This window comes from Phalacrocorax aristotelis, chromosome Z (genome assembly GCF_949628215.1).
Source record: "Phalacrocorax aristotelis chromosome Z, bGulAri2.1, whole genome shotgun sequence".
Classification (NCBI taxonomy): domain Eukaryota; kingdom Metazoa; phylum Chordata; class Aves; order Suliformes; family Phalacrocoracidae; genus Phalacrocorax; species Phalacrocorax aristotelis.
The window spans coordinates 49,407,681-49,431,760 of record NC_134311.1 but is presented as its reverse complement, the minus strand read 5'-3'; the positions used below and the strand labels follow the sequence as shown (position 1 = coordinate 49,431,760).

At 35.1% G+C, this 24,080-nt stretch overlaps 1 long non-coding RNA gene across 1 annotated transcript in view; it reads right to left on the bottom strand.

Annotated features, from left to right (window-relative positions):
* The window catches only part of LOC142050161 (uncharacterized), a 589,738-nt gene that overhangs the window by 38,240 nt on the left and 527,418 nt on the right, over window positions 1-24,080 (bottom strand). The window contains exon 6 of the long non-coding RNA XR_012657935.1: window positions 8,492-8,540. This is a non-coding gene — a long non-coding RNA (uncharacterized LOC142050161). The remainder of the gene's footprint in view (window positions 1-8,491; window positions 8,541-24,080) is intronic.

Here is a 24,080-nt window from a genome sequence, read left to right as displayed (position 1 = left end):
TACTATTTAACTCTAAATATTTCAAGAACTGAAGAGAGAAGAGATATATCCAACACAAGAATATCTTCCCAAAGTCCATAAACATACAACAAACTAGGCCTCAAACCCACAAAATTTTGTTCCTATTATGCAATAGCTTTACTTTTTTCTTCATAAAGAACTATTTTGCACAAAGGGATTACCTGATATTTCATTATACAGAGTATAACACCTATGTATAAATTTATTACAATTGTTAGTTTTTTGTATCACTGGGACTGCTCTGCAAAGGAATTAAGTGTTTTTGGAAGAAAGAAAAAAGAGCTAAAGTATGAAACAATATGTTCCTTGTAAAAAATATGTGCTTGTGTCTCTCTGTTTAGAGAAGGCTCAGCTCTACCACCCACTGGAATATTTCCCATGACCTTTCACATATTTCCAGGTACAAAAATAGCCCTATCTGCTCTGGTCTTCATTGTCTGCACTACAACCTGAGTAGAGTTGATGTGTGTTCTACTATTCTGCTGGTTTTCAGAAATACGTTAATTTTATAAACTGAATGCCATCAACTATATAGCTCAACAACCACATATATTTTCTGTGTAGAAAAAAGAATGGCTTGTACTGAAGGAAAGGAAGTGGATCAGAGAACAAGGATACTTAAAATAAAATTCTAGTTTCAAATTCAGAAATGGCAGTTACTGCAGTTTGATATCTACTGATGAGAGAGGCAGTTTATTAATAATCTGTCGTGTAAAGCTGAGATATAGGGTGCTGAATTCCACTCAGCTACACAATGAAATCTCATCTATTTTATTACCTCTAGAATTACCTACTTTCTGTCGGAAGATTTTTGGAGATGCAAATGTGCTTCAAAGTTGTTACTTTGAACCTTACTTGTTCAAGGTTACTTTTTTTCCCCCCCTAACTCCTCACTATCAATAAGATGATCCACCAAAAGCCTAATCTTGATCTCCCAGTATACTCATAGTTCAAGTTCAACAAGTTTCAGTTCAGATACAAACTTTTATAAAGACTGATAGGGTTATCAACAGTCAAAAGGACAAGACACACTACATAAATTACTTTCTTTTGATTTGGCAGGGGGGAAAAAAAAAAAAGAAAATTATATCTTAGAAGTTGCATACACCGGTTCAGATTGTGCATTCAGATGTATTGCAGGAAAAGCCCAATGTAATTTATCAATACACAAACATGACTGAAATGGGAGGAGATGGAAGGAAGAGATTGTACTTGAATTCTAAGAGTATGGAAATCATACAGTTTTCATTTCACATATACATAGAAATATGTTCTAGCAGATATGTGCTTGCTTTCTCTCTAGTTCAGTTTAATATTTAAATAAGGAATTTTATTCAGAACTGCTGGTTGTATTTGACACTTAGCAAAACATGAGAAACTTTACTCGGCCTGTTTAGTAATAAGTCTAAAACTATAAGAATTTAGAGTATTTTCAGATACCTTCATTATACTTTCTCACTTTTCCATTTTAGTGTAATACAGCGAGCTGAGTGGAACCAACAATCTGACTGACTGAAGCTGCAGGTTATTTCAGAAGAAAAATTACCAAAACCTTTACAGCCCAACCACCACTGGGGAAATCACACTGAGCCAGTTGGATCTTTGTCCTGACTTAGAGTCCCAGAGTTTATGTTGTGTTCTTTGATGTGTTTATTAAAATAATTAATTATTTTTAACTGGAGTTGTGGATTAAAATCATTTGACAACTTCCTGTTTGAGACCAACATTGCATGTAGTTATATATTTATTTACACAGTATGTAAGTGATTTTCTCCTAAAAATTCTGAAGTACTCAGCTGGGATCAGATTTTACTGGACTTACTGCCGACATGAATGTAGATTAATGTATTGGCTACATCTTCTTTGAAAATGAGGCTCTAAATATTTTTTCTTACCTCTGTCTATGCAGAAAATCCTGTTTTTGTGGGACCCACCACCCCAGGTGGACTGGAAGAAAGATTGGTTTTCACTACGCCATTTTTCTGTTTCTATTTCTACAGTTTCTTACTGAACATAAAAATTCAGAAAAACTTCCATGGAACATGCACACACAAAAGAACACAACTTTTCCCTGAAGGGCAATGGGATTTTTATCCTGATATTGGACCACAGTTACAAAATATTGAGAAAAAATCCATGCTGGTGACATATTTTCCTATGACAACACCTAAAATAACTTTTGGAGGGCAACATAATTGCATTTGAAATGAAAAAAATAGTTTGCTTCTTATGCTATTTCAGCAACCAGTATTAATCAACTTTGATCTGAACTCTTTACAGTTCCACACATGTTGACAACTCAGGTGACACTTTTCAACCAGAATATTCTTTGACAATGTTTGTTTCCTTCAGAAGCAGAAGCTGCATGAAGATGAAAAGGCAGGACATTATCCTTTGAAGCAGGTGTCCAATAACCTGGCAACAGTCTAAATAACCAGTTTATTTTTTCTTCTATATTTTCAATGTGAATTTTAAATGATCAGATCTCTGATAAACTTGTGCTTTAACAGCTTTTCACTCCTGCAGTGAGTAATGTAACTATTTTCTCTGCTTTCAAGCTGAATATAGAATAATGAGAAAAGAGACAACAAAGAGTGTTTCCGTTATGGTTTCTAATGTCTTAAGCAATAAATTTGATGCTGCATACAGCATTTATAAAGTTCTCCAGAATTTTATTAGGCAAATATCTTCTTCCCCTCCATTTTGCAGGGGAGATGCATAAGCTAATGACTGACTCATTTATTTTATGTTCTTTACAAACACAGTGAAAATAATTCATATAGAAGATATAGATATAAATACCTACATACTTAGAAGCTATAGAATGTGGATCTGGCTGACAAGGACTTCTATGTAAGATCAAGCTCACGAGAATTATATGGAACAGGAGTTCATTTACAGGCCACTGACGTTAATAACAGTCTTTTCACTAGGCTTTGGGAAAGAATTCAAAAGAATAATTCTCAGTTCTTTAAAAACTGAAAAATAGTTCAAATACATGGTTACTATTTTTTTATATATATAAGAACAGGAAAGTAAATAGTTAGCTTTAATAAAAGAGTTCTCAAATTTATCCCTGATGTAATTTTATCAATGACTTCAGTGAGCTTATATGAGTCACTAAATTTCTCTTGCAGCATTACAAAATGGTAGTACAATATCTTTTGGTCCTGGGGAAAAATTCCTTCCTTCAGAGAGCTAACTGACCTCTGCTGAAGCAAATGGAAAACATTTTGCTATGTTGTATTTTAAATAATTCCTGTTTCAGATATTCAGTAATAATATTGGAGGCTGGATGAAAGAAACAGTTTTACTTTTAACTTACAATTTACATTTCCAATTCCACACCCTTTGTAAATGGGAGTAACTCTAAGCTTACATATGCAGATACTGATGTGGCCTTTGAATATAAGGTAATAGCTTCAAACTATTTTTCCCCCTTTCCTATACCCTGACAACAATCAACAATAATTTTGTTTGGTGGCACATCTGTGAATTGTCAACAAAGTTCAAAGATATGTCAGAAAATCAGTCTAAGAACAGTTGCTAATAATCCATTGAGAGTGGTAGCCAGTGTGTCCATTACTAGTATTTCTAGTGTGTCAGGAGAGGCATGTCTGTCATCCATTCAATAGTTTAAATAATGAAGCTGGAGAAATTTATTCCAAAATTAATGCCTGTTTAACAGTATTGCAACATCTTTTCTTCCTTGATTGATTTAATTTATTTTCTAACAAATGTTATGTTCTAGAATTTGCAATTCTGCATGATAGCTCTGCCTTCTGGTTCACAAACCCTGTTTCTTGGTCTGTAAGCAAGTTTCAAGGTGCAATTATTGCTGGCTAAAAAATAGTGAAGTTCCTTATACAGAACAGAATATAATCACCATTGCAAAATCCTGAGGATTGGAATGTGGGTCTCTGGTTTATGTGAGAAGAGATTTACCTCCACTGTATGTTTATCTCCATCCACCCAAAAAATGAGATTCAAGCTGCCTTTTCTTTTAAAGCTGATTTTAACTTCAGGAATAATCATACTCCCAAGAGATACAATGACATTATCAGAGGTACAAAATGCAGAATATCATCAAGATTGTATAGCATCATTCTAATGATAATTTGCCCTAGGCTGTGGCTGTGGTGTAGGACTTTTTAGTCAATACTTTCAGAGTATGCTTACTAAAAAATGATAGTTGTCTTCAGTATAAAAGCAATTTTTTCCAATTCACATTTTATGCAAGTTGATTAACTTTTATTGGGGCTATTGCTTAATAATAAAATTAATTTGGTGAATATATTGTGTTTCAAATAAAAGAAATATTTTTTTTAGGTGACACATTTTAATCTTTCAGAAGGATAGAATATGCTTCAGCAAACGTAACTTTTTTGTGAATGTCACAAAAGTAAAAATAAATAACTAAAAGAACCCCAGATGTCCTTCCTAATTTACATACACCTTTTGTTTTTACTGTGGCATGACCTGCAAAATCTCTAGCCATACTATTTTACATGCTACTGAATCTCCTACGAAGAGTATTATAAGATATTTTTGCTGGATTGGCTTTTTCTGAATTGTTACAGTTATCATGCTTGAAATTTACATCAAAAGAACAAATGGCTAAGCACTTTTGCAGTCCTTTTAAGAAAATATTACCTGTCATGTTGGAAATATAAATATACAGGAGCTTGTATGCCTATCTATAAAGCACATACACACACATAAGGACAGAACAGGATCAAATCTAGAATGCGTTCAGGAAGGTTAATATGCTTTTAAACGCACATACCCACATGTGTTTGCATTTATATCCATCTATCCATATGTAAAAAAATAATTAGAAGTAAAGTTTTCCAAATAGTGTTAAATATAGGTTATAACAGCAAACTTCTGCCAGTGAACATACAAGCATATCCGTAGTCACATACCTGATAATTTGTGCCACAACATTCAGAGGGATTTAGGGAAAATGGCATTTTAAGTTTACTTCCACAAATCCTGTCTTTAAAAATACCCTTCATTATTTTTAAATGGAAAGTGTTTTTTGTTAGTTTGTTTGTTTGTTTGGGTTTTTATTGGTTTTCTAGATCACATCATTTAATACCACAAAAGCTTTAAGAATCATGTCACTTTTGGGATGATGAATTCTGATGGCCCCCCTACAGATTCATGGACAAGAAAATTATTTTCTTGTCAGCTAGTGGAAAAAGGAGTCACAATCTGAACACCAAATAAAACTGATGCCCACACTCCATGTCAAATTCCTTCCTTGACACTGATTTCACTGACAAAACTATCAAAAATGTGAGCAAGGCAACTATGGACAGTTATCAGAATCCATTCATTTGCTTAACATCCTAGGAGTAAAGACACATCCTTCTAACCTGCTGAGGTTGCCTATTACCTTTTACAGACTCATCTTAGATCATCCATAAGATGTCCAGGAAACATTACATTTTTTTTTTTTTTAATTTAACAATTATTTTTAAGGGAATATATTGCACATTTGATTATCTTGTTGGCCTTTTTTTGAGAAATTTGGCCAAGGTCCATCACATGATGCAACAGCTAAATAAAGTATATGTGTGAAACGTTTTAAAAAAATAAAGATCGGAAGTAGGAGAGGACTAGAAAAAATCATAAGAAGAAATGGGTAAGAGAGTAAGAAGGTTAGGGGTTTTTTTCTTGTTAGGAGTGTTTTGGTGGTTTTGTTATTTTTTTTAATTTTTTTATTTTATAGACATACATAAATATTGGATATTAGGGAATGGCATGGACATGACTTTGACATAACATTAGATCAGTTGCTGGTATCAGTTTTTCAATTAAAGATTTATTTTCATACATCAGTTCTGTATCAGTTTGTGAGTTTTTCTTCTGATAAAACCTTCATAAGAATGATTAAATCATTTTTAAGTGAAAGGGGGAGTTGAAAGCATTAATTTATTAAGTACTATTTTTAAAATACATTCATAATTTAATGCAATCTCTTTAAAAAGCATAATAAGATGCTTAAAATTTGTACTACTGTTTTAACAGTGCCAAAGCTGCTTAGATTTGTTAGTGCTCCCTTTTTAAAGTATTCATTACAAATTACTAAATTGGGCACACCACAGGCCTTTGCTTAAACTTCTGTCTCAGCAAAACAGTCCTGTTTATAGTATAGGACCAGATTCCACCCCTGATTCAAATTTTCCAAGGGTTCTTTGATACTTCAGTATCTGCGTGTATCATTCTAAGTCCTGCTTCAGTCATCTGCACCACTTTTATGGAAAGAAATTGCAGGCCAGTAAGACAATGTGAGAGAGTTCACTGACTGATCAGCTACACCTAAAGTATACAAACACCACTGGGGAAAATCCCATGTCCAATTTATATTATTTGCATTTTGTAAATTTATGCAAGGAATTAATTAGACTATTCATCTGTCTACTTTGACTATATTGGAAAGATTATGTTATTGGAAATGAGCCCCCTACCCCAGTAAACCCCTAACAGCTGTAACTTTTAAGTGCTTCAAGTATGCTGCACCTAAGTGATCTAACTTAGGTGGCTAGAGCTTCTTGTTTTTGCTGGATATTCCCATAAAAGTAATTTATTTCTGTCATGTAACATTTGATTTTTTTCTTAACTTACAGAAAAACTTGCTTTACCATAATTTTATTATAATTGTCAATCATTTAATGTGGTTATCTCAGTTGCATCCTATATTTATTAGGAAAAAAAAAGTGCTTTAACATGTTGTTCAAACCCTGGTTCCTCAAACCATGAGATATTAGTTTTGTATACTTCTTTCTTCAAAGCAAAGCTTTATCATACATGATACACAAACACACATACACATCTATGTTTCTGTGTATTTTAGAGACCATCAGTTTGGCAAAACATAATAAAAGAATTAATCACCAGGAATCTTATATTCAGTAATATACCAGTATTATAATGAGAATTCTCTGTCACTTCAGTGTGTTGTTACTAAACACTTTTAGTGTCTCCTCAACCACCAGATAGTAAGAAACTTAACAAGGCAGATATCTATGCAGTTAAGAGTTTTGACAATATTAGGTTGCTTACTACTACAGAATTTCTATGAGTACAGGACCTTTACAGGAATCTGAATAAACCCTGTGTTCCTGTATACACTCCAATATCTAAAAAAAACCAAGATTTTTGAGGTTTTTGGAATTTAAAGCATATTATAGACTTACAATAGATACCTTTATATTACCCACTGCAGGGAAGATTCTACAATGTGAGCCTTTTAAATTGATATTACAAAATTCTGAATTTCAGGCTTTTGCAAGAAACTTCTGAAACAGAAATATGCTTTAAAGCTCAAAGTGTATAACTCATTACAAAAAAAGTGTCCCGGTAAAAGATATCATAATTTTTGCCATGGTGCTTTTTGAACTAGTGCCTTCACACAACGAGTGGGATTACAAAACAAAGCTGACAGATCTGTTCTCTTGGGTTTAGGTTTCCACTGTCTAGGAGCATTGTTTGCTGCCCATGTATGCAGAGTATGACAGCTATTTGTATTATACAAATGAAGTTTCCTCATGAGCTTGATCTCAATTGCATGCTAATCGTATTGTCCCTTCTTATAAAACAAGCACTCGACATTATTGTATTTAATGTTATGAAACAAGCTTAAAACACAGGAGAATACTTTGGTAACCTGTTTAAGCTTGTTTGTCTCAATAGCTTTATTACATTACTTATTAAATTATTTCAGCGACATGCTAAATGTCAACATACTTCATTCAAATGACTTCACATTAAACATAAAATTTCCCCAAAAACTTAGTATATGTAAAAGAGGAAAACTACAGCAAGCACAAGTTTCTATCAATTGTAGTTTTTATTATAACAGCTATTTTTCTTGTATCTCACTCCCCCAAACTGTAACATCAAACTTCTCTTTGTAGGAAACCTTGTTGCTAAAACTCATAACATGATAGTGTTACTGTTAACTGCTGCTTAGCCCTTTTTCATTCCTAAAAGATGGTTTCTCACAAGGGATTTAACATAAAAAAAATGCAGTTTATGTCTGGAGAACCTCTGTCATTTTTACAGATCATTGCCTCTCTGGTTCACATTATCTTTTTCACTTTGAAATTATGTCAGCTGCTGTGTTTGATGACTGTTAACATTAGTCTTAAAATGCAACACAGTCAAGTTACATATATAACATTGAAGTACAGTTATCTCACGGTCTCCTTAGTCAAACTATGCTAAAGCAGACAAACAAACAAACCATGAACAGACTAATTTCTGGTTACACAGTAAGGAAAAAAATCCCTTTTCCTCTACAATCTCTTGAAACAAAAAAAGATTAATTACCAAGTGACATTATCACAGACTGGGTAGGATTTTTTTTTATGCTCCAGGAAACATAGTCATATGCTGGAATACAGTTATTCACAGAACCATCCAAATTCAAGCTAAAGAAATAACAAAAATTATTACTCACCCTGAGCTTGCAGGTTTGGAACTCAGTCAAAAATTCTCTATCCTGAGATCTGAAGAAGACAAAACAAAAGCTTTCTATCACCCCTGACAATAAATAGACATTAGATATACAGCAAAATGAGTAAATGATAGTTCAGCACTGCAAATAATGAACATATGTGTATGGTATAAGAAAATCAATTGGCTTAAACCTTGAATAGTACACTTTAAAGGAAGCATGTTTTATGTCCAAAAAGCAGTGCAATAAAAGCCTAAGCCTTCAAGAGTGTTCAGTCTTCCTCTCCCTACCACCCAACAGCTTTCTGAGGAAAAATTAATTTTAAGCTCTCTCCTGGAACTGAGAATTTGTGAATTTCCATGGAGACAAATAAACTCCAGGGATATCTGGATAGCAGAGGTTCAGACAGTGCACCAGAGCAGTTCAAACTATGACTTGAGAAGTTTATTTGAACATAAATCACTTCTTCAGAAAACAAATTACTTTAATGCTCAGAAGATATTAAAAAAAAAAAACCATCAAACTACATTCTAAGATTTTGGCTGTAAGAGTAGGTAATCAATATGATCAAAATAATAATAAAGGATATACAGTCATGTTTGAAAGGGATCTGAATGCTCTGTGACAGCTGATGAAAGTACATCAGAGTAAAAGCAATAGAGAATCTGGAGGTGGATATTTGTAAATCTGGGGATGCAAAAATAGTATTTCTTCTGTAAAAGCAGAGGAAGAAAATAGATTAGTACAGCAAATCCTCTTTATGAGCATCAAATACAAATGATTCATCATCAAATTAACATTCATTTCATGGACCTGGATGCATTTCTTTATAACTGCTAAGTTGTGTTAAATTTATCAATAGTATAACCATGGTTATTTCATTAATAAGGCTTGAGGTTACATATTAGCTTAATAAGAACAATTTAAAATTGATTTTCCTGCAGCAAATTAGTTTCCAACTCTTTGTCTATGGGCATTTTTCTCTCTCCAGTACAACATTAATGAAGATTAATGCTCAAAATTTTAGATATGGCAAATAAATATTAGAAAATACACAAAATAAAACCATGTCTGAATAAGAGAAAAGAAGGAGGCATAGAAAAAATTATGCATAAACGTTATATTAAATTTATTTTACTTTTATGCTAATGGTAATTAACATATAAAAGAGGAAGATTAAATGCTATAGTGGTAATCTGCATACTTCGGAGGAAGTATGTATGTCTCTGTAATCTTAAGATTATTCAAGACATACTATTAACAGATTATCCTTTCAGTGCTTGCAGTGTTGCCAAATTCTAACAATTTTCCATGGTGTTTGGGTTCGATAAATTAGTTTTGTATTTTGGTTTTTATGGGATTTAGTTTATTTTTTTTTGTTTTCTTTTTTGTTTTTTTGCCTCTTTTTTTCCTTCATGACTCAAGGAATGGCAGATCTTTTTCCAAGGTATTTTAGACATGTTAAAAAAAGAACCTGAAGACAAAAATGTATTTATATTTGGCCTTCCTTCATCTTAAAAATAAAAGTCAAGTTAGTTTTATTTTTAGTTTCTAACAAAGTTTTGAGCTGGAGGTTTAAAAATGAAAATCACATGGGTCCAACAGAACCTTGTCAATGTTTCCTAGTTAAAGACCTCAGAATTTCCACCACAACAATACATTTGGTCTTAGGTGTCTTAAGCTGCTGAGCAGCCTGTTCTGTTACTGCAGAAGTCAACATGCAATATTGCCATTATATTGCAGGGGAAAAAATAAACAAAACCCAAATAAAAACAAAACCCTAAACCCAACAAAGCTTCTACCTTAAGAGTTTAACTTAATCCTATCTGTTGAAATATTTTTTCCCAGGACATTCTTTTGTATTTTGTAATTTTCTTCCCTTTCCTTTTCTTCCTTTAAGAAAGCAGCAATATATGACCACTAAAAGGAGTACCACAGCACAAGTGAAAAAATGCCTCTTAAGCCAAATATACTTTGCAAACCATCTAAATTAATCTATGGTTTACAACACCTTTTTTCTATTTTATTATTTTGAATATTTGTGGGGAAATTATCACAGAATCACAGGTTAGAAGGGACTTCAGGGATCATCTAGTCCAACCATTCTAGGAAGGGCACAGTCTAGACAAGATGGCCCAGCACCCTGTCCAGGCGACTCTTGAAGGTGTCCAACGTGGCCGAGTCAACCACTTCCCCGGGGAGATTATTCCAGTCGTTGACCGTCCTCACTGTGAAAAATTTTCCTCTCATGTCCAATCGGAATCTCCCCAAGAGCAACTTGTGTCCATTCCCCCTTGTCCTCTCTGTGTGACTCCTTGTAAAAAGGGAGTCTCCATCTTCTTTGTGGCTACCCCTTAAGTCCTGGTACAAGGTGATGAGATCCCTTCTAAGCCTCCTTTTCTCAAGGCTGAACAAACCTCATTGTCCCAGCCTTTCCTTGTATGGCAGGCTTCCCAGTCCCCTGATCATCTTGGTGGCCCTTCTCTGGACCCCTTCCAGCCTGTCCACATCCTTTTTGTATAGCGGGGACCAGAACTATACACAGTACTCCAGGTGTGGCCTGACAAGCGCTGAGTAGAGTGGGATAATGACTTCTTTCTCTCTGCTGGCGATGCCCTTTTTGATGCAACCCAGTGTCCTGTTGGCCTTCTTGGCCGCAGCAGCACACTGTTTGCTCATGTTGAGCTTCCCGTCCACCAGGACCCCCGGGTCCCTTTCCACAGAGCTGCTCTCCAGCCAGGTGCATCCCAGTCTGTGCTGCACTCCCGCGTTATGTTTTCCCAGGTGCATGACCTTACTCTTCTCCTTGTGTAACTTCATAAGGTTCTTGCTGGCCCACTCTTCCAGCCTATCCAGATCTTCCCGCAGAGCAGCTCTCCCTTCTGGGGTGTCTACTTCCCTGTGCAATTTGGTGTCACCTGCAAACTTCATCAGGCTACACTTGATCCCGTTATCCAGATCACTTATGACGTTGTTGAATAACATTGGGCCCAATATTGATCCCTGGGGGACCCCACTTGTACACAGGTTGCTGCCTGGAAAAGGAGCTATTTACCACCACCCTTTGGGTGCGGCCTGGCAGCCAGTTCCCCACCCACTGCACCGACCACTTGTCTAGGCCAAAATGCATCAGTTGCTCCGGGAGAAGACTGTGGGGGACTGTATCAAAGGCCTTGGAGAGATCCAGGTAGAAAACGCCTACCACCCACCCCATGTCTACCAGGCAAGTCACTTTGTTGTAGAAGGCCACCAGGTTTGTCAAGCACGATCTGCCTTTAGTGAAGCCATGTTGCCTTTTCCCAGTCACGTGCTTCATTTGACTTGTGATAGCCCTCAGGAGGATTCGTTCCATCTGAATCCTAGGGATTCAGATAAGGCTGATGGGCCTATAGTTACCCGGATCCTCCCTCGAGCTTTTCTTGTAGATGGGGGTAACATTTGCCTTCCTCCAATCCTCTGGGACATCCCCTGTTTTCCACGACTTCTTGAAGATTATGGAGAGTGGCCTCGTAATGATGTCAGCCAGCTCTCTCAACACCCTCGGGTGGATATGCTAGAATATTTTGCTATAGTTTTAATCCATTGAGAAAAAAAAGTTATATAAAATTGAAATTGGGTGCAAGAATTTAAATCTTATTACCTTCCCATCAGAGAGTCAGTCCATTATAGCACCAGTCTAATCCTTACACAGAAAACATCAAGGTGCTTTAAACCAGGATATTGTAGGTTAATAATCCTCAAGCATAATCCTAGTTCTGTTGTGAACAAAAATATTGATCTAGAAAAGTCACAAATTCTTTCTCTGCACAAACTTTCCTGCTCTGCAAAATCATCTTGGGAGTTTCAATTAATCTTTCTCATGTACTTTGAGAGGCTTAGATGAAAAGTTGTATTTTTTAATACTAAGGATTATTTCTATGCATATAAAAATAAAATATCAATAAGATAGTTCATTATATTGTATTGCCAACAAATTAATCATACTTTGGTAGAGAATAGGAACTCTCCATCCTGAAATTAATTTGGTTTTATTTTAAGTAAAAAGTGATTTATTTTAGATATTTGCAAACTCACAGAACTCAGGGTGTTATTCTACATTTAAATGCTTAACCAGTTCCCACATTTGTAGGATGTTTCTTCAACAATTGTCAATTTTTTTAAGGTTTCTTTTCCGTGAGTTTCTTTAAATTTCACAAGACTGTTTTATGCAAACATCACAATTTTAGAAAACAAGCAGGAGGCTATTATCCTGTGAAAATGCTTTATTCTATTGACATCGCTTAATTAGAAATCACTGATAAGAATGATCATTAATTGAATAGGCTACGGATTTTTTGAGCTCCTTTTACAACACCCCATATTTACAGACACCATGGGAACTACGAGGTAGTAAAAACTGCTCTATGATGACTCAGTACTGGACAATATTACTGTACCTTTCCTTCAACAGGTCGGAAAAAAAAGAAGGGATGAAAACTCTGCTCTCAATGGTCTTTTTGCACTTTGACTTTAAATCACTGGTAATAAATCAACATAGGGAACAAGCCCCACTACTATTGTTATGGTAATTACAAAGACAAATTCCAGTATTATCACCTTACTTCTATTAATTCATATTTCCTTGTGCAGAGGTTACACCAATTATCAACAAAAAAGATGTTTGTTTACTCACTGACACTTAAATTCAGTTTGATCAAAAACATTGTCCAAAATCTAATTTCATTCCCATTAGATAGTATCCTTAAATATCCACACCAAAATGAGCATATAATTAAAAATTAAGATATTTCCAAATAGACTGTGAATGGGTTAGGAATTTTTAAAATTTCATTCAAGTGTAATGCATATTTTGGCAGCAATTTCTAGTAAATTTTTCTATGTCTAAAATATTTTGCTACTTTTGGAGAATACAAGATCCTTTCTCAGAGTTTTAGAGAACAAACATAACGTAAAAGAGGTAGGGATAAATTCATAGATTATTCTGTTATCTAGTTCTTCCACAACTGGAAACAGATTCAAGCAAAGCCTACAATAAAAGCAGTAGACGTGCATTTTGTTTAGGACTGCCCTGTCTTTCTAGCTGATAACTGTGCCCCCTTCACTTAAAAATCCCCAGACAGTCCCTGCTTATTCCCAAATGTATATTTGATAGGTTTGATGGCTTTCAGCATTGCACTAATTTTCAAAAAATAGGCATTTCACAACCTTTTTCTGTTCTTGCTGAATCAAAATCATTGTCAATCTGATAAAATTTATTGAAAAGACACAAAAATACCTGCTGAAGAAAACAAAATATTCCATTAAATTTTAGAATCCCTTTTTCGTAATCTCTTGAGGGAATACTCTGGTTTACAGCAGAACACAGTGTTAAGCATTTCAAAACCTAAAAATTCAAAAAGATATCCAATTCAATTATTTTATGGAGATTATCTTCATAATAACCTTCATGAAATTCTTGGCAGGTATTCTATACTTGCATAAAATACCTCTCCTTTTTCTTCTTCATATTAACCTCAATGGAAAAACCCAGCTTTGTTGACAAAACATTACAGTTTGGGCTTCCCTAACAAGGCATAGAGCCCATATTTTACATGACAATACTATAACATGTTTTCTATTAAAGGGTAAATTTTTCTTGCTGTATCCCTTTGGTAATTCCTTTCATTTATGCAGACTGGAAGGACTATATCTGGACCTCAGTGCAGATGCTGTTCATCTAAACTCCAGTTGTCAAGATGCCCGGATACACACCCTAGAGTATGTTCTTATTAACCAGGGTGTGAAACCTCAGTATGCACTTTCCCCTTACATACTTGCTATTAAAAGTAATCTCCAGCGTACAGGGCAGGCAAGGAAGAAACTATGTTACGCTTAAATAAGTCCTGGAATTTGGATGGTTTGTGAAGCAGTAGTGTGGGATCTATTAAAGAATTTATCTGTGCTGTACTGGAACTTGCAGTATTAGGTTGTATTAAATTTTTGTCTTTCTGCACTCTATCCAGTTATTTCTGTTTTGTTTCTGTGCATTTTGTGGTAGTATCCTTGCATTTTTATTGCATAATGTTTATTTTGGATAAACTCTCTAATTTCAAGATCTTTGTAAATTCTAATCCTATCCTCTGGGGAATTTACAATCCTGCCCAGCTGTCTGTCAGCCACAGATTTTCAAAGCTTATGTTTCTTTGCATCATTCAAATATTTTTTTTTTTTTATTTTAAACCCTGAAAAACAACATGGCTTAAACAGACCCATGCAGGACCCCCTAGCTGAAATTATTAATAATAATTCCTTGTTAACTGAAAGCAATTTTTCAAACAGTTGGTGGTTACATCTGATTCATATTTTGGTAGTCTGCTTAAAAGAATGTAATAGCGCACACACCCTACATCCCCCTTAATAAAAATGTAATTAAGTAACTTTTTTTTTCCTTCATGGAAAAAATCACGCTTTAGAAATTCATAAATAAATGTGCCTTATGAAGAAAAAGGCATAAAAAATTTTCAGAAAAAGTAATTCTTCTTTCGTAATTCTTCTCTTCAGCACAATATTGGTAATTTTAAAGTCAAAGTTGGAGGTGGCTTGCCACTTTAGTTATATACCCCTTCATAAATGGTCATCTCTAAAACCTCTACCGTGGGTTAAGAGTATATGTACAGGTACCAGAGTATACATATGTATATATGTATGTACACATATGTAAATATACACTCCTTAATAACGATAGCTTCTTTAAATGCCTATGCTCATGGAATTGATTTTAAATAGAGGACAAATCTAAGTAAACCTGATACAAACCCTTCTGGAGATATTCTATTTCATTTTCAAGGTAAGAATGGTTTATGTCATTTTAGCCTAACATTTTTCATGTTTGACTTAGTTCTTACTGACAATCTGAAATCAGAGGAGCCAGACAGGTTTTCACATGAAAGGGCTGAAGTCCAACAGTATTCAGACAAAAATCTGTTTTGTTTTATACCTCATACTATTGTAGGGGTCATAACATAACAGTTATGTTACCATTTTTCTAACAAGCAGATAAAGCTGAGATTATAAATTTATTAATGTAACATGCAAATTACCTTTACAGGGACTGCACATAAATTCTGATTGACTCATTCATAAACATATTAAATGAAATGACTGTGGGGAGTTGCTTTCTCTCTTTAAAAATTTTGGATATAATTTTATTAGTTAACAAACTACTCACAAATTAAAAACCTGTAGCTGAGAAAGAACTGCTGACACATCCTGAATGGAAAAACTGAACACAACGGTATTATGAACTGGAAGGGAGCTAACATCTGTTACTGAGAGATGCATGCCATGTACTATCACCAACACTTATAAGAGGTTATTATCATGCTATCATTAACACTTATTAGAGAAAAAGCAGCTCTGAAACCACAGAAATGTCTATTATAAGATAAAAGATTAAAATGTTATTAGCAACATTGTCATGTAACATGACTTATTTATGAATCAGGATCTCTCTATCCACTGAGTCATAAAATCAATTACATTTTTGAAAATAAAAATATGCAATTTGAATATTTGATCTAAGCCTTCAGTTTACACGCTAGTCAGATTTTGAAGCTCTTCTTTAGAGTTTCTACCACCCAATTCAAATAAAGGTATTTATTTCAATGTATTTAATGTTTTTGAAGCAAATTTAAAACTTTATTGCCTCTGGGACTGTTTTCTCCTTTCTTTTAATGTCTGAATAACATTTCTGATCTGGTACATTTGCAGGCATAGGTCTGTCTTCTATTTAATCAATTTGTCCACAAAGCAGAAACAAGAATTAATATCAGCATAATGTAGTGAATCTAATAATTGACCATATAAGAAGGCCAGTCTCACATCCTTGACTCTTCAAATCGTGGGCTTTTTCTGTGACTACATTCATATCACAGAAATTTGCATTCATGGCTACTCTGTCTCACAAGTTGTTGCAACAACTAGGAAGTCAATATCTATAAGGAATTTAAAAATCAAAAAATATTCTCCTTAAAACAAGCCTCCAAGACCCCTAGCAAAATGACTTACAGTGTTTGAAAAATCAGTATCTAAAGAAACGTTTAATCAAGTCCTGACAAAACCATCCCACGACATAAACAAGGAGCTAGGCTTCGCATTGATTATGTTCATCTGCCAAATTGACTGATGTCTGCAATATTATGTGTACTCTGATGTTCAGAGTTGCTATCTTATTCATACATCCTAAGGTATGCACAATTTTAGAACTGTAAAACGTGAAAGGGTCAGACAAACATCACCTTCAAAACATCCTCTACAAATCTTAATCAATTTAAAAATAAAAAAAAGACGTTGTCAGAAGACACACCACGAAGACTTGGAAAGATCAACAAAAGAATGAGAGTCTGACTTTTATATCCAAGGCACAAACCAGTGCTGAATAAGTAATATAAACTTATTGGTGAAAATTGTGAAGAACTAGTATAAAACCGAATTGACTCCACAGTTTACAGAGCCCAGTAACACACCATATTTTTACTTCATACTAATAAATGAATAAGACTGCATTCTTCTAAAACAAACAAACAAACAAAAAAAGATTAAAGAAAATTAGCTATGTACACAAAAATATAGAATTTAAAATTTTCAGGAAAACACCTTATTTGCAGTTTCACAGGAGGATGAAGTCATTTGATGGGATGAATCAGGTGTAAGATGCTTAGCCTTTTAAAAGTATTAGTTCACATCATAATGGCTATTTATAAAAGTATATTAATATTGTTTATATCAATAACCCAACTTTGGTGTTTGCACATTACTTTAAGAATAGAACTGAGAATATTCAGGAGTCTCCATTACCTCCTCTGGGGCCTAGTCCAATATGGCACTATAATCCTAGTTAGCCCAGTACGCAACAATGCAATTAGTTGTTTTAGTGGCTTTCAGTGAAAACTGTTCCTACTAAGAAGAAGTGGAAAGAGAGACAACCACAAAAATACTGGAAAATCACATGGTGAAAAGGAGAGTGTCCTTTTTAAAAAATTTAAATTAAAATAACTCAAATTAAACAATGTAGAGCTATGATTTATTCTAAAGATAATGCAATGATGTTCTTTTACACAATACATAACTTTTCAATAGACACTATAACCATCCTATGTTTTGTTGTCATTTGGGTAAGAAAACAAACCACTAATAACAGTGCAAATTCTAAGACTGTGAAAAAAATCAGAATTAATTGCAGGTGTACAAAGCAGATCACTCTTGGAGTGCAGAATTGACAAGATACATCTATTTTATGTTCCCTTTTATTGTACTCTAGGTTACGTCAAGAAACATTTCTTCTGTTAGTTCAGTTTATGGGGGTGTGCTACTGAGTATGAAATAATGTATTTATAAAAATGTTTTTACTGTGAAGTCTTGAAAGTCAATTTGACCAGCTGGAAATTATATTAGAGTCAACATGATTTCAGATTTTAGATACACTAGAATTATTAGAATACAGCATAGCTCTGTTACCAAATATTGACAGGTGCTATGCAGTATTCTTAAAGCAACAATTGAAAATATCTAGCATTACTGCAGGACAGATTTCTTCTTTATTTAACTTTCTAAAGTGTTGTTTGTTTGGTTTTGTTTTAGTGAATGAGACAATTTCTGAAATCACATCATAAAAATGTTAGTTAAAAGGAAAAGAAAAATGGTTCAGAGCCATGGAGTATAATGGTAACTGCTGCCCATTATTCACAGCTGCCAACTTCATTCTTTTTTGGTGCAACTTCCAGTTAAACCAATGTTTCAGAGCTCCCAATGGAAAATAAAAATGCACTTCTAATACAAAGAGGTTAATGATTTGTCTCCTACAATATTCCTTTACAGAATATGTATGTCAAAGGCTAAGGTCCTGGTTCACTTCAAACATGCAAGTATGTGAGAAAACAATTTTGAAGAACTCAGAGTTTACGAACAAGCAGGTCTGTTGTCATTTCACGACTTGCTTTGTTTCAGTTAACAGGGAAAAGTTGCAAATTAAAAATGAGTTAGTTATAAATATGTCTTAGCCTATAATTTTTACTGAAGAGTTACAAATACTGAAAAAACCCAAAGTTTAAGAAGTATTTTGTCTGAAATTTCTTTTTATTTTGGGTTTTTTTTGCATTTTTGTTTTATTGTATTCTTATTTCTTTTGGTGATAATCTACAACATTTGAATAACTACAAAATATTACAGTCAGACAAAAGAAAATGCGCTCTTAAAGTAAAAGCATTTTTTAATACTATGTACTATCCTGGGTACTCTTCCATTGTGATCACCTCAAACACTGATGAGTGCTGAGGAGCTGGTCTTCAGGACTGATGGCTCATAACATTAAGACAACTTCTTGGCATTCTTTTGTCTCAAATCATGGAAGGAGATAAACAATGGTGCACTGTGCCATAAAATGGGGACATACCCTGTAAATGTGACTAACAACAATAACATGTTGGGCATTGCTGTAGATTACGTAACATGTAACATATCACTTTGTTCATTTATGATGATCGCAGAACAGTCTAGATGATTGAAAGTATTTTATCACATGTCCATTAGGACAACTAGAAACTAAAAAAGGTATTTTACGGAGTTGCTGTCAGCAGGGACTTTGAGATTATTCTGTTGATTTGGCGTTTAGAAAATGATTTGGGGTTGTCTAAGTTGCAACATTTCAAAACATGTTTTCATTCAGGAGTGTAGAAACATACCTTTTAGTGGGGTGGCTGGTTTGTGGGAAAAGCATGCAAGAAGCAAGTTCATGACATTATTGTGTTTAACAGAGAAGTGAATGGGTCTTTTGCATTTGTTTGTCAAACAGAACCAGAATGAACAGGCTCACATCTCTGCTGTCTCCAGTTCATAGTTACTTGCTATGAAGTATAACTATAAATCTTACTGGGAAGGACTGGAATTTGGATGTCAGTCATCCCTGATGTATCCCTGTGCCTTTTGATGAGCAAATAAATATTTCACACTCTCTCTGAACAAACATATGTTTCAAAACCCCACAAACTGTTGTGCAGCAGAACTCCTGTCTCATGGATGTCTCTTTCATTTATAATTCATTATTTTTCACAGTGGAAAATTAAACATATCACTATTTGTATCAATAATATATTTCAAGTATGTTATGACAAGAAAGTTTTTTTCCTTTTATCAGGGTCAAAGCCCTAGGTGTTTGTCATCACATGATGAAGCATATTTGGCAACACTGTTAGGTGAAGGAGATTGACTATATCCACCTGGCACTAACTGATTAGATAAATGATATTTGAGTTGGAAAAGAAAGAATCAATAGACAAATTTTTTTTCACATAACCACTGTGAACTTCACACTATTTTAAGACATCTGGGGCAGGAGACCCGTAGATGACAGAAACCCTGGTGAGAGCTGCTAACCAGCCTTTGATGGAAAAAGTCACAGAGACTGGCCCAGAGCCACATGATCAGTGTATGCTGACTACCTAACATGCAAAGTAATAGATAGTAAAACCAATAGTTCTTTAGTGAGGGACACACATCCACAGGTGTCCAACGCTGAGTCAATGTGGAGCCACAGAGCACAGGGCTTGGGCACCCAGCTAGATTAGATGCACCAGTCATTAGTGTGAGTGTCCTGCTCCTGGGACCCTGGTGCTAGGCCTGGCTGGGCCACAACCAATGGGCCCTGGTTTACATGAAGTGTGTGAACTGGCTGTGTAATGGAAATATTAGAAAAGAAACTGGAGTCCTCCAAATGTATGCATCCTGCTTTGGAAATTCACCTCTGATCATGTCACTAACCAGTGCCATTCTGCTCCCACAGCTGAACCACCAACACTCTCCATGACAATATTAGAGACAGATAAAGCAAATAGTAGATTTTTCAGATATGAGTAGTCAGGGTTTTTAATATCTCCAGGGAGGGAGGTTCCACAGCCTCTTTAGGTTACTTGTGCTCAAGTTCAATCACCCTTACGATGAAAAGTCTTTTCTAATATCTAGCTAGAATTTCTTGTGTTACACTTTTTTTTTTTTTTTTTTAATACTATCACTGTGCAGTATTGGGTAGAGACTGACTCTGTCTTTGTGCCCTCCCACCAGGTACATGTACACAGCAATAAGCTGCTCCCCTGCCCCGGCTGTTTCTTCCCAGGATTAACAGACCCAGCTCTGCAGCTTCTTATCAGACTCCCTGTGCTCCAATCCACAACCAATTTGGTGACCTCCCTCAGAGTCTATCCAGTAGGTCAGCTTCTGTCCTGCATGTAAGAACCTCAGGCTGGGGACAGCACACGTATTCTGGATAGCAGAACAGGATCCTTCCCCAAATCTGCTGTCTGCACTCTTGCTCATGCAGGTGCACAAGTAGCTTCTTTGCTGCCTGGGGATGCTGCTGCCTGATGGAAAACCTGGCATCCCTGGGGGCTTGGCACTCCTACTGCTCCAAGCCAGTTGTCCCTGACCTGTTTACTGGAGGGTTTTGTCTATCCCAGGGGCCAGGCTTTATATTTGCTTTTGTTGAATATGTTCTTTAATGCTTTGAGAAATTAAAAAATCAGTACTTAATTTACATAGCAGAATGCACATAAAGAATCATAGAATCATTTAGGTTGGAAAAGACCTTTAATTCCAAACATTAACCTAACATTGCCAAGTTCACTACTAAACCATGTCCCTAAGCACCACATCCAAACATCTTTTAGATACTTTCAGGGATGGTGATTCCATAACCTCTCTGGGAAGCCTGTTCCAATGCCTGACCACTCTTTCAGTAAATAAATTTTTCCTAATATCCAGTCTAAACCTCCCCTGATGCAACTTGAGACCATTTCATCTTGTCCTATGGCTAGTTACTTGGAAGAAGAGACCAACCCCCACCTCATTACAACCTCCTTTCAGACAGATGTAGAGAGCGATAACGTCTCCCCTCAGCCTCTGCTTCTCCAGACTAAATAATCCCAGTTCCCTCAGTTGCTCCTCATAAGACTTGTGCTGTAGACTGTTCACCAGCTTTACTTCCCTTCTTTGTACACATTCCAGTACCTTGATGTCCTTCTTGCAGTGAGGGGCCCAAAAAACCCACAATATTCAAGGTGTAACCTCACCAGTGCCGAGTACAGGGGGACGATCTCTTCCCTTGTCCTGCTGTCCACACTATTCCTGATACAAGTGGCCTTCTTGGCCACCTGGGCACGCTGCTGGCTCATATTTGGCCAGCTGTTGACCAACATTCCCAGGTCCTTTTCTGTTGGGCAGCTTTCTAAACACACTTCTCCAAGTCTGTAGTGCTGCATGGGGTTTTTATGACGTAAATGCAGGACCGAGCACTTGGCCTTGTTGTATCTCATGCAATTGACCTCAGCCCATTGATCCAGCCTGTCTGATCCCTCTGCGGAGCCTTCCTACGCTCAAGAAGATCAACACTCCCACCCAACTTGGTGTTGTCTACAGACTTACTGAGGGCACACTCAATCCCCTCGTCCAGATCATTGATGAAGATATTAAACAGAACTGGCTCTGATAGTGAGCCCTAGGGAACACAGCTGGTGACCGGCTGCCAAGTGGATTTAAATCCATTCACCACAACTCTTTGGGCACAAACATCCAGCCAGTTTTTTACCCAGCAAATGGTGTACCCATTGTTATATTCTTTTAAATAATTATTTAATAATTATTTTATTATTTTTAATAATACTGTAACAGTACTTTCTTCTTTAGGTGTATATGCATATTTATATCTGATCACAAGCCTTATTATTTAAGTAATGTACATTACACCACATAACAATGAGTATTTTATGGGTTGTTAGCTTTTCATAAAATTTACTGACTACCCAACAAAAAGTGATGCCTCTTGGTTTTATGTAATTCACATAATTTACTAACTTTCCACTTTAGAAATCCTTAAATAACAACTTGGATATTTTCCTTTATTGCTTTTGGATGTAACAAGAATAAATGTTAAATTTTTGGCAACAGATAAAGAAAAACAATTGTTATTTTACATATAATTTTTTATGCAGGCCTTCAACTCCTCTGTGGGTCCTGAGAATAGACACTCTGATTTTAATATCTGTATATATTTTACCAGCCTGGGTCTTAAAATTTCAAATTTAGATGCAACCTTTTTTCCAGATAATATGTTCCAAGAGAATGTAAATCTGAAAGCAAGTAGTAGTTGTCACAGAATTAATTCTGCAGTGTTATATCATAAGTGTAAATTAGAAAATCATGGAAAATAAATTTAGATAAAATAAATTTAGATAAAAATAAATTTAGATAAAAAAGTATCATGCACTTTTTTGAGATGTATTCAATACCGACAGCAATTTACATAACAAGTGGCAAATGCTGTGCTTTAGTTTTTTAATGACAAAACACACATAGAAACTAGTGAAATAAATGTCTCTACACTTCACTTACATGATTTAATAATACCTTGACCTGCACTAGAAACTAACAACAAATGCCTGAAAAGTATTTTCCACTATCAATCCCCAAGTTCTGTTGTACCTGTCAATAAAGTAGATGGTAAGAAAGCTTTTATGTGTGTGTGAGGGATTATGTGATTCCTGAGTCACAAAACAAAGACAGAATTCAGAGTTCTTGGGTGCAAGAGGAAGAGAAAGCTACTCTGCAGTTCTTTCTGTAAACTGTATATACAACCTTTTGCTTCCCAGAAAACTTAAAACACTGTTAAAATGCATTTAGGGAAAATTCCCGGAAAGATGGTTCATTGTGTTTTAACCACACCCCTCTTACACACATTCTGCGTCAACTTTGTAGTTATTTTTGGTAGAGATTACATTAAAGAAAGCAAGCTGCTAATGTGAACCATGCTGCTCTAAATCTGATTCTGGTTCACTGTGTGATCTGTCCAGATTACTTAAAATTTGTATGTATCCTACCACAAGCTCAAGAGGAGTTTGCTGTCACTGGGAAAAAGTGTTGTTTTCATTAATACCTCCTATGAAGTCAAGTAATTAAATATCAGTGGGGGACAATCATGCTGGAATCTGACCATGCTTGGAGTTAGCAGTATGTTCTATTTTGAAATGAACATATTTAGTTTTAATTACGATAATAATTTTATTTCTTTGCTGAAGAATAAATCTCCAATTCATTTACTAAATGCTATTGTGATAAGAGGCAATATGGTTCCATGGTTACAGTATTGGAAAGCTGGATTCCTTACTTTGCCACTGATTTATTGTTCAGTATTAGACAAATCATATTTTTGTCTTGAAGTGTCTTCAGTGTTAAACTGGGAATAACACCTGTTCAATGGCTTCCAAGATGAATAGTTGTGAAAAGTTTTCTGTTTATAAACATACAAGAGTTTTTAAATATTACAACTATATTTTGTCCAAGCAGAGAATTTTTTCTTTCCAAGTTCTTTTCATTAGCAGAGAAATCTCAAAAAACAGAGAAAGTTTAAAGAATACTTTTAAATACTTCTATTATTGTAAGCTTTGCAGAGAAAGCACTTACTGAACAGGAAATTACATTTATGTCTATGGAAGACTGTGGAATAATCACTGGAGGGGATTACACCAATCATAATAAAGGTATGTATGACTAGAGTCACTCAAGCTCCACC